The following is a 14,553-nucleotide window of genomic DNA, read 5'->3' as shown; positions in this document are numbered from 1 at the left end:
TAAACACTAAAATTAACACAATTTGACAAGAAAAGAAAGGAGGATAGTAAAACAGAATTATCCAAGGATTAAAGAAGCTTCTCATTTGAATGTCGTTAGATGGGCTATGCTTTCGAAATTAAAGATCGTACACTTACTAATGGGCTACGCTGCTCATAGTTTGTTGTCCCTAGCAGCATAGCCATCACTTAAGGTGTCAATTTTCGAACGTCCGAGTCCCATCGCAATCCACAAAGGCAGCAGTCCTCGATATGAAGCATTATAGTGTGACTGAAAAGTCCTTGTGTTTGGAAATCACTTCTGTTGGCGTGGTTGGGCCTTTTTTTTTTTTTTGTTTCTTTTGGAAATCAAGATATAGCTTTATCCGGACAAAGATGCCAAAGTTTTACAGGTTGGGTCATTTCTTTTGGGGATATACTAGGGGAAATTTGTTATTTTAATTGGAACACGAGTAGTATATTATGTGTTTTTATATAACTGATGAAATTTTTATTTTTTTTAACTCTCATATTTCACTATTTATATAGAAATACGTGATGTTTCATTTCGTGTTTCGATCATACTAAAAAAATCTCTTGTACACTAGAACAAATTAAAAATGTTATGACTTAAATTGATATTTGAAACATGCCATTAATGTGAATTACAATATGCTTTGGTTGTCGTGTAATAGTGAGGTTTTCAGGTAAGAGCTCCCGTTATATAAATATATATGTATTATATTATTTATATATATCATACATATATTATATAAGTGAATATTTGATCTACAACAATGCTACTCTTCCTGACTTTTACGCAGGTATGGCTACCGACATGCATAGTTATTTGTTGCTCAGCACCTCTACAAGAACACAGGCATGAAGAATAACAGGACAAAATTAAAAACGAAGAGGACTGGAGGAGGGCAGGGTAGTGTCCCTCTCTCTAGACAAAGAGCTGGGTGCCACGTTGTGTACTCTCTCTCTCTAGACACAGAGCTAGGGTGCCACGTAGTTTACTCTCTCTCTAAACACAGAGCTGGACATGCTCTCTCTCTAGACTGGGCACCACTACATAATCCACCCTCTCTCACAGAGAGCTGGAGACACCACATCATTTCATTTCAGCCATGGTAAGTTTGGCAACAACACAAGCCAACACCTGAGGCAATGAACCATCCCTCCCACCTCAAAACCCAGAAATTAACCTCAAAACATTGGCGGCTTCTTTCACCACTCTCCTTGCCCTTGGACGGTTATTATTCGCTATCGGCACTAGTGAGCCGGGTACCTTTGTGAGCAACAAAGCCCACAAAAAGTTGCTCTATATTGTGGGTTTCTCTCTGGGTGCCATATTCTACGGATTGGTATTTTTGTCTGCAAGACTAAAATACCCTCTATATATATGGGCTGCGTTATCCGTAACTTGGGTAACGTTCTGGTTTGGCGTCAATCAAGACGTTCATCACAAAAATGATTTCATTAAAATGGTGTTAATCATTAACTCCATTCTGGCAGAACTATTCTTTTTAAAAACACTCTTCCATGTTGGAATGTCTGAAAGCCTTCAGTTTCTGAGGAAGAACCTATCTTTTTGGGGTCCAACAAAAGGTTTTCTCAGCTTCATAAAGAAGGCTAAGCCATGGATTAGCTTTCTCTAGGTGGTTAAGAAAACCTCTTGAAACCTAGAAAGATAGGTTTTTCTTCAGAAACCGGAAACTTTCAGACACTCCAACAAGGAAGTGTGTTTTAAAAAAAATTAGGGCTGCGAGAATAAAGTTAATGATTAACACCATATTGACGAAATATTTCTTGGGATGGACGTTTTCATTGACTCCAAATCAGAACATTATCCAGGTCACAGATAACGCAAGCCATATATATAGAGGGTATTTTAATTTCGCTGATAAAAATAACAATACATAAAATATGAAACCCAGTGAGAAAACCACAATCTAGACCAACTTTTTGTGGGCTTTGCTGTGAACAAATATACCTGGAGCACTGGTATCGATAGCGAACAATAACCCTTCAAGGGCAAAGAGGGTGGTGAAAGAAGCGGCCATGTCTTAAGGTTCATTTCTGGGGTTTCAGGTGGGATGGATGATCTATTAGCTCCAATGTTGAGTGGTGCTGTTGCCATGGCTGAAATGAAAATTATCAAATTATATGGTGGCTGCAGCTCTCTGTTAAAAATTGTGGGATTATATTGTGGTGCCTAGTCTGGAGAGAGTGCACGCCCAGCTCTGTGTCCAGAGACAGAAAGTACACTACATAGCGCCCACCAGCTCTCTGTCTAGAGAGAGAGAGTACACAACGTGGCACCGAACTCTTTGTTTAGAGAGTGTGTGCGTACAATACACAACGTGACATAAGATACTCACCAAACTTTTAAATGGCTCAATTGTTTGCTTAACTTGACAACTTTTTCCTGCAATTCATAAATAAGATCATTAGATGTAGTAAATAAAAATTATAAAAGCAAAATTCTCACCTCAGGTATGCAACAGAGGTTAAATTTCTAATATAAAAAATAAAACTCTTGCATCTAGCGAACCTAGTTAGTCCTCAACACAAAACAAACAGATTTAAAGCAGTTAAATGCACATCCAGCTAGGCAGCTACACAGAAACCAATTCAAGGCTTAAACCTAGCTTATGACTATATTGAAATGACAAAGAAAATCCATATTAACAAACTGATAGAAACTTGTTTCTCACTACTAATATAAAAAATCTTGCTAATGGCCAGGCCGAAACGAATATGAAAAAAAAATCACCTGAGCAGAGCTTAACCCAAATACATATTTCTTCATTGAACTCAACCTTTCAACAGACACCTAATAAAGGCAAACCAGAGTCTTGTTAATTTCCTCATCGTAATTGGGACCAAGCATAATATTCCTTGCAGACAGCGTGCTTCTCAGCTTTGGAAGAACCTCATTGTTCGGCGTTGTGCTCTCAATTGGTTGCTTCTTCTCTGTGCTTGATTTGATTGTTGCCTTCATGGCCTTAGCTTGGTTCATTGGAAGGGTTGATAGATTGGGGTTCTGATTTTCACCATCTTCCTTGAATGTTGAATTATTGGTCAGGTAAATCGAAGATTGATTTAGTCCTCCTCTCTTTAACTTCACATCTCTGAAACAGCCAAAAAAACAAAGAAAAAAAAAGGGTTAAAGTGTGCTGAATTTGAATTAAAATTGTACTGTGAAAGAAGAGGATTTATGGGTTTTTCTTGTTACCTCCGTATTTTATCACGGTTTGGTCAGTGTGATTTCTTCACGTTTATCATCCAATCTGATGCCAGTAGGTTCCTTCTTGGAAGATTGAGGCTCCTCCTTGCTTGTTTTAACATTTCGACTCTCCAATTCATCGTTCACTGGCCTTGACTTCAACACCGCGTTGCTCTCCGGCCTAATTGACTCCCGCTGAGCCTCCAGCGATGCCGGAACAGCTTGAGAGTGGGGCAAATCATACGAAGACCCGCCATTTTCAGCTGGAGATCCTGGGTTTTTTTTTTCCAAATTCGGACAGGCAGTCTCAACCTTAGCAGGCTGATCAGCCACCACTTTGGCCGTAGAAGAAATGGGACTGTTTTGAACCGCTGGGTTCTCGTCGTCATACTTCACGGGTCGCGGTCTTTTCCTCTTGGGTGCCGCAGATTCGAACCAAAGACACCAAATTTCCATCAGTCACGATAAAAACACAACAGAACCCAGCTCTGTTTTCTCACCGAAAAACCAAGCGATTCAATCCCTTTTTCTCAGTCTCTCAGCAACCAAACGGAGCATTTGGGGTACCAAAAAAGAAATGAACAAAATCGAGAGTTCTTGTTTTTGCCCTTGTTAACAACATATCTTTCGCTCTGTACACACCAAAAAACAGTAAACACCTCATTCATTACTAACAGCCATTTCAATCAATTAATTATTTAGACAAATTTTTCAACGATTCCGAAGCTCAGACAAAAAATGCATGAGAAAATTGAGATTATATGCAATTGGATGTCAAAGAACCTGAAAATACCATATATCCAATATTTAGTGCATACACCTAAAAACTAATCTTTATATATACTTTAAAATAATACAGATCAATGTAATCTAAAACATTGGAAATGCATATCAGTCCAAGCCAAGGTCTCAAGTTCTCAGAGTGGGGAATTACTGATTAGAACAGTTAATTCTCTGCTCCTTTTTGGGTATGAACTAATTAGCATAGTAGCCATAAAAATACCAAACAAAAGCTCAATAATTTATGCAATTTGGTCAAATTTTATACAATTTCTAGCAAAACTCAATAATACAAAAGGAACCCAATAGATGATTGAAGCAATTTTATACACAACTTATGCAAGTCCAAAGAAACGCATTTGATCAAACTTACTGAATACTGAAAAAAAAAATTACAATCAAAGTACGGATTAATAACTACCTCAACAGCTAATAGAGCCAAAGCCAAACCCTAGAGCTTCGAAGGGCAGAGACGATCACAGAGACAGGAATAGTCCTTATTCCTTCCCACTGCTGCTGCTGCCACTTTCTCTCTCTAAAAACCAATTGGAAATTGTTTATAAAGAGACAGAGAGGAGAGGGCTATGATGATTGGACGAAAGAAGCATGAAAAACTAAAAGACATGTAAGCTTGAATTCGAGTCCCAAATTGAAAACATAAGGGAGGAGTGTAAGGGTGGCTTACCGAGGTCAGGAGAGGTGAGTCTCGTAGGAGAAGTCGACGAACAGTGGCAGGAGCCAGTGCACAGTGAAAGGCCTCGCCTGTGTCTCCTGAGCAGAACAGAGTGAGTGATAGTGGTTCTGTGAGATGGAGCGAGTGGTGGTGGTGCTGTAGTCATGTTTTGCCGGAAAATGGAGGCGTTGGTGCGCCTCGGTGTTTATAGAGAAAAGAAAGGGGAGTCCAGGGAGCTGGTGGTTGTTTGATGGAGTTGAGGCTCTCCGGAATGGCGAGTTGTGATGTGGACTCAGGCCTCTCGGCCTCTGGGTTTTACGGAGAAGGGGAAGATGGTTTAGGGTTGAGAGAGATGGAGGGAGGGCTAGGTTTTAGAAAAGATGAAGAAGAATAGGGGTGAGCGGCGCTGGGGCTACAGGTTGAGAGAAATGAAGAGAGAGCAAGAAGAAGTCGAAGGCAGTGAACCCTACGGACAAAATTACCCTTTTAAGTTCTAATAATTACCCTTCCAACCCACCTCAAATCTGATGGGTTTCTTGTAAATAAGGTGAAATCAAGTGGCAAACAATTTACTGTAGCCATGAACAGTCTAATTGCCCACCAACTTTAGAATAGATAATAAATAAATATAATTTGGTTGCTTGCCAAACGACAAATTGTTCTTCTTATAAAAGTGCTACTTACAAAAACCGCTCGTAAATAAAAGTTTTTTTTTTTGGAGAAGCATAACCAAAAGCACTTAAAAATTTTATTTAATAGTTAGGACACTAGCTCATAGAAGTTTCGGTTCTATTTGCATATAAGTTTCTCCCAAGTTCTAATTCGAAAAGAAAAAAAGGGAATGCCTTCTTTCTCGTGGAAGGGCAAGAAAGGTAAGAGGGAGGAAAGCGGATTGTCATTCACACTGTTATATTGTGCTCGTTGTAGGATTGTCGTTTTTTGTTCTTGAAAACTAGTTTTGATTACATATTTGCTCTAGTTATGGTATGTTTGATTTTTCGCATACACCATGCACCACAATATTCGTAGAAAAATGAAAATTGTTTTGTTGTTATGGAAATTTCCAGTAGCCATACGAGGGCTCAAACTTTATGTAGTATGTATTTTGACTAAATTACTGAATGACCAAAGCCATTTATGTGTTTCCTAGTATATTATATGAATCTTGTACTTCTGTATAACATTTGCCATTACATGCCTCATTGATATTGTTAGTTTCGTTCTTTTTGGGTTTCAATATTGTGTTTCTTTATTTATTTAGGCAACGTGATAGTTCATGCTCTTGATGAGAACGTTAGAGCTTACTACACTTTGCAGGCTGATTGTGGTTGTTTGTCTAGTTGAAATTTTCTTGATGTTACACTTGTATATTTACATTGAAGACATCGTCGATGACTTTTAATAGGGCATCGGTTGGGTTGGGGTTGAGTTTCAACCCGTGGCACAAACCTATCTTAAATGTATTTTAGATCTCGTATTAAGTTTGAATACAATCGATATTAAGAGGAGAGAATGTACTTGAATTGTTCTTGGATTACCAGATTAAATTGAATGGTCAAATATAACAAGAACAAAAGTTCCATAATGAAATTAGGTTGGATAGTGGCCGGTTCAGGAAAATAACTTGCATAACACGATTATACTGTCACGTGACATTTTGTGTCAATGAAATAAGGACATGTGGACACAGGCAAGGTTATAAAATCGCTAGGCGCTAGTCGAGCAGCGGGTAGGAGCCTAGCACTTAGGCGGATTTATGTAAATTTATTATATATCTTGTAAATAAATGCCTATTTACACCTAAAAAAAACTATACTTGTATGGATAATAAAAGAATGATAAAATGCAAAAATAGAAGTAGAAGAATACACAAATTACATACATCCAAAAAGTTCAATATTAGAAAAAACAATAAGCACATAATCATAATGAGGAGGATTTGGATGATAGACTAAATTCTTCTTGTTCATAAATCATGATCCTTGCATTGGATTAGACATAAACTAAATTATGTAACCTTGTTGTATTTAGTTTATTTCTTTTCTTTGTATGGATCCGGGATCCCCTCAAAAGTGCTACAATTCGTTTCACTATTGGATGAACTTGTAGTAAATTCATCATTTGCAAATTAGATACACCATTTCCATAAGTACACCACCATAAAACCAACAAAAGAAAAAACACACATTAATAAAAAATATATATATAAAAAACCGCCTAGGTGCCGCCTAGGCCGATTTTTATAATTGTGGACACGGGATTCGACCATGGAGATGAGAATAAAAGGGGTGGCATGAGTAATTAATTTTCGTAGCATATTTCTATATAAGGAGTTGATGTTCATATTTGTATTTGATTCCTAATTTTGCAAAAGAGTATGTTGTAAGCAGAACTGTTTTTAATAATTATAATTCTTTCTAATATAAACGAAGTTTCAACAAAAGACCCCCCAAAATCACAGAAACAAATATTTGAACAGAAAAATCATTTCGAAATTCAAATTTACACTTCTAAACACATAATATTCAAACCAGAAAATTAAACGAGCCTTGATTAGTTGCTTATACATTGTTCATTCAGTTTTAATTATTTTCTTTTTCCATGAATGACAACCACTTGCCAAACGCACAAAAATTAAGACAAATATATTTGTAAAAAAAAAAAAGAAATAAGACGGGACTCAAAATCGAAGGTAAAGAAACATAAATAAATAAAAAATTAGAAGCGCGTAGCGCCGCGATAGTAAAAGAGCCTCTCACATGCGCGAAAGTGTCCGATTACATTTTTGTTGCTCCTTGTTGGTTTTTGCTCTCTGGTGACAGTATAGCTGGGAGATGGCATGGACAATAATCGAGGCATGTTTTTGCATGATATGGTTTTGGCGGACGCTTGTGTACATCTGCGTAGCGTTTGTATAGCACGTGGGGTTCAAAAATGAGATAGCTAGGGCTAGGGCCTGTGGCACCTTCTACAACTCTTGTACATAAATTAATAAGCTTTCTTTTACCATGTAAAACCTGACAGTGCCTTTTCCTTCCTTTATTTTCTCTCTTTCCTTTTCTGTGAAACTTTCTTTTACTCACACATCTCTGGGGAAAACCCAGTTTTGCTTCTCCATCAATTAATTTCTTTGGTTTAGGTCAATTTTGCCCCTCGACATAAAACTGGGAAACGCAGAGTGAGTGAGAAAGGCTGCTGTACGGCTAAGCATAAATGGGAGGTATATTAACTTTGAGAAATTAATGAAATATATGTTAAAAATTATATGTTGGAAACTTTATAGTTAGCAAGATCACAGCCTGGACACGGTGCTTATGGAGGAAAGACGAAGGAGGTGGGGTGGATTCTAAGAAGAAAGGGGGAATGGAGAAAGAGGAGGAAATAAGGCGGGGCTGCTGCTGGGAAGCAGGAGGTTGAAGATGAATAGTGGGGGTGGGCCCACTATGTTTAAAAAAATTTCAAAGGATAATTGGTTAGGAGAAGGGAGAAAAAGGAAAGAAAAGCAGGGTGGGTCACTAGAAGACTTAAACGACGCGCGGCAACACCTGATAAGGTCACGTGTTATTTTAATTTTTTTTTCTTCAAATTACTAAAAACTCAATAAAATCCTTAATGATTGCTCTACAATTTTGAAAAATATGCAACCCTGGTGATTCCATCCTATTCTCTTTGATGTTTGTATTTTGACATCCAGGGAAGTCGCGACATCGTTGTTAGTGAATAGGATGGAATCTAGGGATTGATTCACTAACAACGATGTCGCGACTTCCCCGGATGTCAAAATACAAACATCAAAGAGAATAGGATGGAATCACCAGGGTTGCATATTTTTTAAAATTGTAGAGCAATCATTAAGGATTTTATTGAGTTTTTAGTAATTTGAAGAAAAAAAATTAAAATAACACGTGGCCTTATCAGGTGTTGCCGCGCGTCGTTTAAGTCTTCTAGTGACCCACCTTGCTTTTCTTTCCTCTTTCTCCCTTCTCCTAACCAATTCTCCTTTGAAATTTTTTTAAACATAGTGGGCCCCGCCCCCACTATTCATCTTCAACCTCCTGCTTCCCAGCAGCAACCCCACCTTATTTCCTCCTCTTTCTCCATTCCCCCTTCCTTCTTAGAATCCACCCCACCTCCTTCGTCTTTCCTCCATAAGCACCGTGTCCAGGCTGTGATCTTGCTAACTATAAAGTTTCCAACATATAATTTTTAACATATATTTCATTAATTTCTCAAAGTTAATATACCTCCCATTTATGCTTAGCCGTACAACAGCCTTTCTCACTTACTCTGTGTTTCCCAGTTTTTTCATGTAAGAGCTCTCGTTATATAAGTGAATATTTGATCTACAACAATGCTACACTTCCTGACTTTCACGTAGGTATGGCTACCGGCATGCATGGTTATTTGTTGCTTAGCACCTCTACAGAAACACAGGCATGAAGAATAACATGACAAAATTAAAAGGACCAAGATGAGGGCAGGGAGGTACTATACGCACACTCTCTAGACAAAGAGTTGGGTGCCTCGTTGTACTCTCTCTAGACAAAGAGCTGGGGGCGCCACGTATTGTACTTTCTCTCTCTAGACACAGAATTGGGTGTGCACTCTCTCTAGACTAGGCGCCACAATATAAACCCACCACCACATACTTTCCATTTCAGCCATGGCAACAGCACCATCCAACACTGGAGCCAATAGATCATCCATCTCACCTGAAAACCCAGAAATGAACCCCAAGACATTAGCAGCTTCTTTCACCACTCTCCTTGCCCTTGGAGGGTTATTGTTCGCTATTAGTACCAGTGCTCAAGTTGCATTTGTGCACAGCAAAGCCCACAAAAAGTTGGTCTGGATTGTGGGTTTCATATTTTACAGATTGGAATTTTTATCAGCCTAATTGAAATACCCTATGTACATATGGCTTGCGTTATCCATGACATGGATAATTTTCTGGTTTGGCGTCAATGAAACCATCCATCCTAAGAAATATTTTGTCAAGATGGTGTTAATCATTAACTTTATTCTTGCAGCCCTAATCTTTTTTAAAACACTCTTCCATGTTAGGGTGCCTGAAAGCTTCCGGTTTCTGAAGAAAAACCTATCTTTCTAGGGTCCAAGAGGTTTTCTCAACCACCTAGAGAAAGCTAATCCATGGCTCACCAACTGTCTATGCATGATCTTTTATATAATTATTTCTGTAAAATTATTAGAAAATTTCTTTTTATATTAAGAATTTTTTTATTTATAAAAGCTTTGCTTCTCCTGTTGCCCCCGCACCCTCTGTTGCTGTTGATCTTATTACCATTGTTGCTTCTACTATTGCTGCTCCTCGTGGTGGTGGAGGTCAAACAGGTCATTTGTAGGGTATCTATATTTAAAGACTTTTTGTTGGATTACTGTTCAAGTTATCAGTCCTGAAATCAATTAACTTGTAAATTTGTATCAAGACATTGATAACTTGAACAGTAATCCAACAAAAAGTCTTAAATATAGAATATTTAAACCCTACCCTAAACATGACTTGCTTGACCTCCACCACCACGAGGAGCAGCAATAGTAGCAGCAGCAGCGGTAACAAGATCAACGACAACAGGGGGTGCGGGGGCAGCAAGAGAAGCAAAGCCTTGTATAAATAAAAAAAAATTCTTCATATAAAAAGAAATTTTCTATTAATTTTACATAAATAATTATATAAAAGATCATACCTAGACAGTTGGCAAGCCATGGATTAGCTTTCTCCATATGGTTAAGAAAACCTCCTGGACCCTAGAAGGATAGGTTTTTCTTCAGAAACCAGAAGCTTTCAAACACTCCAACAAGGAAGAGTGTTTTAAAAAAGATTAGGGTTGCGTGAATAAAGTTAATGATTAACACCATCTTTACGAAATATTTCTTGGGATGGACGTTTTCATCGACTCCAAACCAGAACATTATCTAGGTCACGAATAACGCAAGCCATATGTACAAAGGGTATTTTAATTTGGCTGATAAAAATAACAATCCATAAAATATGAAACCCAGTGAGAAACCCACAATCTAGACCAACTTTTTGTGGGCTTTGCTGTGCACAAATGTACCTGGAGCATTAGTATCGATAGCAAACAATAACCCTTCAAGGGCAAGGAGAGTGGTGAAAGAAGCCGCCATGTCTTGGGGTTCATTGTTGGGTTTTCAGGTGGGATGGATGATCTATTGGCTCTAGTGTTGAGTGGTACTGTTGCCATGACTGAAATGAAAATTATGAAATTATGTGATGGCTGCAACTCTCTGTGAAAGAGGGTGGGATTATATTGTGGCGCCTAGTCTAGAGAGAGTGCACACCCCAACTCTGTGTCTAGAGAGAGAAAGTAGCCCCCAGCTCTCTGTCTAGAGAAAGAGTACACAACGTGGCATCGAGCTCTTTGTCTAGAGAGAGTGTGTGCGTACAATACCTCCCTGCCCTCCTCCAGTCTTCTTGGTCCTTTTAATTTTGTCTTGTTATTCTTCATGCATGTGTTCCTGTAAAGGTGTTGAGCAACAAATAATCATGCATGACAGTAGCCATACCTACGTAAAAGTAATGAAGAGTAGCATTGTTGTAGATCAAATATTTACTTATATATATATGACAGGAGCTCGTACATTATAACCTAACTATTACATGACAACCATAGCATATTGCAAATCACATTAATGGCATATATATATATATATATATATATATATATATAACAGGAGCTCGTACACTATAACCTAGCTATTACATGACAACCAAATCATATTGCAAATCACATTAATGGCATGTTTCAAATATCCAACAAATATCAATTTAAGTCATAACATTTTTAATTTGATTTAGTGTACGAGAGGTTTTTTTAGAATGGTCTGAACACGAAATGATATATCATGTGTCTTTATATAAATAGTGAAACATGTACGTTAAAAAAAATTCACCATTTATATAAAAACATATAGTATATTACTCGTGTTCCAATCAAAATAAAAAATTTCCCCTAATGTACCCAAAATAAAAAGGCCAAACCACACAAATATGGTTTGCTTATCTCTGTGGAGAACGACCTTGCGAGATTTGTTTATCCTACAATACTCCTTACTATGGTTATATGACATATATGCTTAATGTGTTTTTAAATTTTGGACTTGTTGGATACTCGTTCTGCATTTTATCATTCTTTTATTATTTTATCCATGGATTTCATACAAGTATAATTTTTTGTAAATGTCAATATGCACTTATTTACAAGATATACAAGAAATTTACCTAAATCGACCTAGGAGTTAGGCGTCAGCCCGCTGCCCAACTAGCGCCTAGCATTTTTTAGAACCTTGGTACAGACACATAAGAAAACAAAAGGGGGGCATATAGGTAAAGCTGAGATAGAGTTCATTTGTGATCCTAAAGGTGCAAAAGAAAATTGTGTTTCCCTCTATTTTCATATGATGTGGTTAATTTCACAAAGAAACCAATATATAAAGGAATCTAGTGCAAACAATGCAACATATAATGTTAAAAAGCGGATGAAGAATATATGAAGCCTGAGAGCAACAACATACAAATGAGTAACATGTAAGGAATGTTAAAATAGAGAAGACATTGATGTATTATGTTGTACTGGAGAAAGGCATACACGTAGAATAATATCCTAGAAGATGATGGATTGAAGAACAAAATTGTCTTATAGCATGCTTCTTAATAGTTTTAGAAATGGATTGGATTCCTATATTTTAGCAATTGACACTTTAAGATAAGACAATTTTATTTAAAAAGAAATTATCAGATGCATACATATTACTATGTGAGAAGGGCTGAGACTTTTACCTCAGTACTAAACCTTCATATTGGTACTAAACCTGATATTTTCTTCGTTGCTTCATTCCAAAGAGGAAGGCTTATCATAAGCTTCAGGAATCTGTAAAAGAAAGGTAAGTATGTGAATTCTCAAAATAAAATTGAAATCGAAATTCTTATTTCTAAAAGAAATTGAAGACAAATTAAGATTAAATTATAAATTGAATATATATTAAGAGCATATTCAACATTACTTTCCCAGGAACTAAATTATTGTGTATCAATGCTGCTTCTCACCTAGATCAGTTCAATATTTTTAACAAAGAAATGTGCCGCAGATCGTTGCTTTTGATCATCTTGCTCATTTTCTTTAGCTCTATATTGTCATGGTCATCTCAATAGCTGGTGCAACGATGTAGGTCCTACAATAAGAAACAAAAAAGATATAGATTAACCCTTAAAATGGCTAGAGGCAGCAACATCTGCAAGTCAAAGATGGGGAACAATGTCTCCATATCGTGTCAATTCTTCCTCAAAACCATTGCAATACCAGAAAGATAATATCAAAATCAAAACCCTAACCAATACCAGAAAGATATTTCTTTTTATTTAAATTTTAAGAAAAGGCCTAAACTTTACGAAATTAAGGGGAAAAAGAAGTTAAGTAAAGCACCAATTTGCAATTGTCACAAGTGAAATATGAGACTCCAACTGTCTTGAAGAACTCTGTCGCCTCATCGATTATGACCAGACGGTGGAGATTGAACTCGTGCGTACAACCGGAGCACCTGATTATACATTGAACATAAAACAAAATTTATATCAAGTCAAGCAATAATTATGAGAAAATAAACTAAAAGGGATTTGAGCTGAGAGTTACGATTCGATGTGCGGGCTGTGGAGGGCACATGTTAGCGGCGGGGGAGGAGGGGTTGAGCTAGGGCTCAGTAAGAGAGAAGGTAGTGCTGCTGTACTTGTGGAGGTGCTGAAGCAGAAGGCGGAGGAGGACAAACGGAGAGGAAGCATAGAGGCACCAACCCTCACCCATCTACAAATTGAATCAACTATGAAAGAAAATAAATTCGACGAATTAGAATCAAACTAATGAAATTGAACTGAACAAAACCCTAACTCAAATTTATTGGACTGGAATCAAACTAATGAGATATAATAGAACAAAACCCTAACTCAATTGATGCCTCTGTTAAAAACCCATCACTGATGTTAAAATTATCTTTGGGTAAATTGGGTATGAGTGAGCGTATTGACCTTCTCCGGGCATGTCGTGTTCAAAATTGGAAGACTTTAAGATGTCATTTTGGTGGAAAATGGGCAGCGCTGCAGACAGTGGCGGATCCAGGATATTAACTTCGGGTGGTCCTAAAGTAAATGTTAAAAAAAAAAAAAAAATTAGATGAAAACAACATTGAAACATTAAACCGTCACTTTCATTTATAAATGTTGGTACAAACAACACAAGTCTTGTTCTCCTAGACTCTAGGGTTCAAGAAAATCACGTTCACTCATCGTTTAATTTTAATCCTATGGTAGAGAAAAAAAGTAAAACAAAACTAAAAAAGTGTAAAAAAAATAAAAACTAAAAATAAGATGGTTATCTAACTGCCCTTAATAAGTGTTTTTATAATTAATACTAGCATATGCCCCACGGCAGTTCATCTTGGGGTGAGGCTTTGAAAAAAACTGTAAAATTTAGTTTGTGTGAATTTAATTTACTACCCATGATTTTATTTTGTGGTAGAACATATCTTTTTACCTTCTTTTGATCGATAAATAGGATTTCATTAATGTAGTGTTTAGATGAGTTGCTTTGGTTTTAGGATAAAATAAAATTATCAGGGCACGGATATTCTATATAACAGTGAAGATATGTTGGAGTTTGTGGGGTTTTAGTTTTAGAAGAGAAAAAATCTGACCCAAAAAAGGAGAAAAAAAATCAGATCTAAAAAAAAAAAAAAAAAAAAGGGAAAGCAAACAATTACGCAACCTTTCCCCAAAAGAAAAAACCGCAACGCACCGTTTTATTAAAGTCAAGATTTTAAAAACGACAACGTGTTAGGTTAAAAGAGAAACAGAGAAA

General features: G+C 37.0%; 1 long non-coding RNA gene across 3 annotated transcripts; it reads right to left on the bottom strand.

Moving 5' to 3' along the window:
- Positions 1 to 761: 761 nt before the first annotated feature.
- LOC103452942 (uncharacterized) lies at positions 762 to 14,432 on the bottom strand. Of its 3 annotated transcripts, XR_011577214.1 has the most exons (11): positions 13,725 to 14,432; positions 13,336 to 13,519; positions 13,129 to 13,243; positions 12,753 to 12,877; positions 12,486 to 12,576; positions 4,679 to 5,132; positions 4,415 to 4,528; positions 3,223 to 3,845; positions 2,920 to 3,118; positions 2,761 to 2,820; positions 762 to 2,412 (listed from the first exon to the last, which is right to left on the bottom strand). It is a non-coding gene; the product is annotated as an uncharacterized lncRNA (long non-coding RNA). The 3 variants fall into 3 exon arrangements; XR_011577212.1 differs by having other exon boundaries at positions 2,761 to 3,118; XR_011577213.1 differs by having other exon boundaries at positions 2,761 to 3,118; positions 13,644 to 13,747.
- Between the last annotated feature and the right edge of the window lie 121 nt (positions 14,433 to 14,553).

This window comes from Malus domestica, chromosome 16, assembly GCF_042453785.1.
Source record: "Malus domestica chromosome 16, GDT2T_hap1".
In the NCBI taxonomy this organism is placed as follows: domain Eukaryota; kingdom Viridiplantae; phylum Streptophyta; class Magnoliopsida; order Rosales; family Rosaceae; genus Malus; species Malus domestica.
This window is presented reverse-complemented; position numbering and strand designations above follow the sequence as displayed.